This window comes from Bison bison, unplaced genomic scaffold, assembly GCF_000754665.1.
Source record: "Bison bison bison isolate TAMUID 2011002044 unplaced genomic scaffold, Bison_UMD1.0 scf7180017864368, whole genome shotgun sequence".
Lineage (NCBI taxonomy): Eukaryota > Metazoa > Chordata > Mammalia > Artiodactyla > Bovidae > Bison > Bison bison.
The window spans coordinates 424307-426697 of NW_011494940.1; the positions used below are offsets into that span (position 1 = coordinate 424307).

The following is a 2391-nucleotide window of genomic DNA, read 5'->3' on the forward strand; positions in this document are numbered from 1 at the left end:
TTAGCATCCGACAATACTGTCGTTAACAGTCATTGTGAGGAAACTGAACCATAGATCCAAACAAGAAAAAAACACAAGGCAAGTGTGTACAAATGCATATTTATTATATCCATATTTTCTAAAGGGAAAACTGGAAAGAAGTTGGCCTTTTGAAATCTACAGGTTGTGATTTTTTTCAAAGTCTTTTCTTTGAGAATACAATGGGCTCGATTCTTTCCTTTTCAAACTCCTCTTTATACTCTAGGCCAATTTTCCGCACTGTTACTTTGTACCAGAAAACTCCTTGGCATCCTGAGTTCTAAGCAGGTGAGAGTCAGAATCACTCCCAGTGGAAAAGAGGCCAAAGGAACCAGGATGAATCTTTTCCTTCTTCCTAATTTGGCCTCCGGTTAGTCCTGTAGGGAAGCTGGCCCAAGAAGACTGAATCACATCCATAAATCACACCTGTACTCTGTCTCTCCTGCCCCTTGAGGCTGAGCCATTATCACCATGGTACAGAGGATGCCACGTACCGTTGGGTCCAGATGGTACCCAGTACTTGTGCCATCTGGAAGCAGGTAGGCTCGTCATCATTTCCTCCCAAGACCAGATGACACAGGGAGAAACGGAAGGAACACTTAGACTGAGAGAGACTTAGGAAATAAACACCCTCCCTTTGCCCCATTCAAACCATTTCTAGCCTCAGTTTGTTTCTTTGCCCAGTCAAGAAGGAAGGGATGATTTTGGCAGAGCTGAGGATGGGAGAAGAGCAGTGTGTGTGCAGCACCCCCGGTCTCCTGGCCTGTCCCCCTGCCCTTCCTTCTCCCTGCCTGCTTGCCCTCCATCCAGGACACCTCCCACCATGGCCACCTCAGCAAGCTCCCACTGAAACAAAGGCACCCATCAAGTGGGCATGTCCCTGCCTCAGGGTGAGAAAGCCCAAGCTATGCATATCTGGATCAACAGCGCCAGATGAGTTGCCCGAGTGGCATGTTGATGGCTCTATTACTTTTCAGTCTGAAGCGACAACAGGGACATGTATCTCATCCCTGTTGGGAGGTTCCAGGACCTATTATGCAAGGACTACCACCTGGGGTTCTGTGAAGTCTTCAAGCACAACCGAAAGGCTGCAGAGACCCATGGAAGGCATCCCTATAAACAGAACACAGATGTGGTGAGCAACCAGCACCCCCATTTGGACCAAAGCAGGAATATATTCTCATGGGCACAGATGAGCACCCCTTGGGTGGCCTTCCAACTGCTTCGTTGGACCCCAAGGTCCATACGACTGTGGTGAGGGAGCAAAGATTATGGCAGGGGTATCGTATGGGCTCACCACCAGGTGTCAAGATTTTGAGGACAGAGTGCCAAGGTCGTGGCCGCCCCATGGGAATTTCAGATAAGACCCTGTGAAGGAATGGACATCAGACATCATCTCTGGATGGACCATTTCATCTCACACCATTTATATGAAGACTTTGGAATGACAGCAAGCTTTGATCCTAAAGCCCATTCCTGGGACCTGGAATGGTGCCGGGTGCCACACCAACTTCAGCACCAAGGCCATGAGAGAGAATGATCTGAAGCACCTTGAGGAGGCCATTGAGAAACTGAGCAAACGGTACATGCAGCTGAGCCTATGATCCCAAGGGGGACCTGAACAATGCCTGGCACCTAACTGGACTCCCTGAACCCTCCACTGTCTATGACTTTTCAGCCAGCATGACCAACCGTGGCTCTAGCACCCACATTCCCAGGACTGTAGACAGAAGAAGGGTTACCATAAAGACCTCTGCCAACCGTGACCCTTTCTCAATAACAAAAGCCCTCATCTGCACGTCTTCACTTTTTTTTTAAACCTGGATGAATATTTTTTAATATACTTATTTCTTTATTTGTCTATGCCAGACCTTAATTGTGGCTTGCAGGATCTTTACTTGTGGCATGTAAGACCTAGTTCCCTGATCAGGGATTGAACCTGGGCCCCCTGCAGTGGGAGCATGGAGTCTTAGCCACTGGACCACCAGAGAAGTCCCTGCACGTATCTTCTCAATGAAACTGGCAATGAGCTCACCCAGTACAAAAACTAAGTGGACTGACTTGCCGCCATCAAACCCCTCCTAATTCTACACCCTATTTCTACTCTGACCCCTCTCTCCATTATCCTGATAGCTGTAACTTAAAGGATGGGGTACCAAGGTCTTTCTTAATTCCTGGGGAAAAAAAAGAGAATTTGAAGAGCAACAGGGTTCAATGTCGAATGCTAACTAGGGGGGAAAAATGTTTGATACACTGCGTATTTTGTAACGGCCTGGTTTCATTTCGCTTTGTTTTCTTCAGTATTTGGTGGTTGCAAATCTAGTCCAAGATTGGCTGTGGATTTGAAAGATCAGTGGTTTTGATTAAGCATTT

At 47.4% G+C, this 2391-nt stretch overlaps 1 pseudogene; it reads left to right on the forward strand.

The window, feature by feature from the left end:
• The first annotated feature begins 841 nt into the window (after positions 1-841).
• Positions 842-2069, forward strand: LOC105000056 (annotated as a pseudogene).
• The last annotated feature ends 322 nt before the right edge of the window (positions 2070-2391 follow it).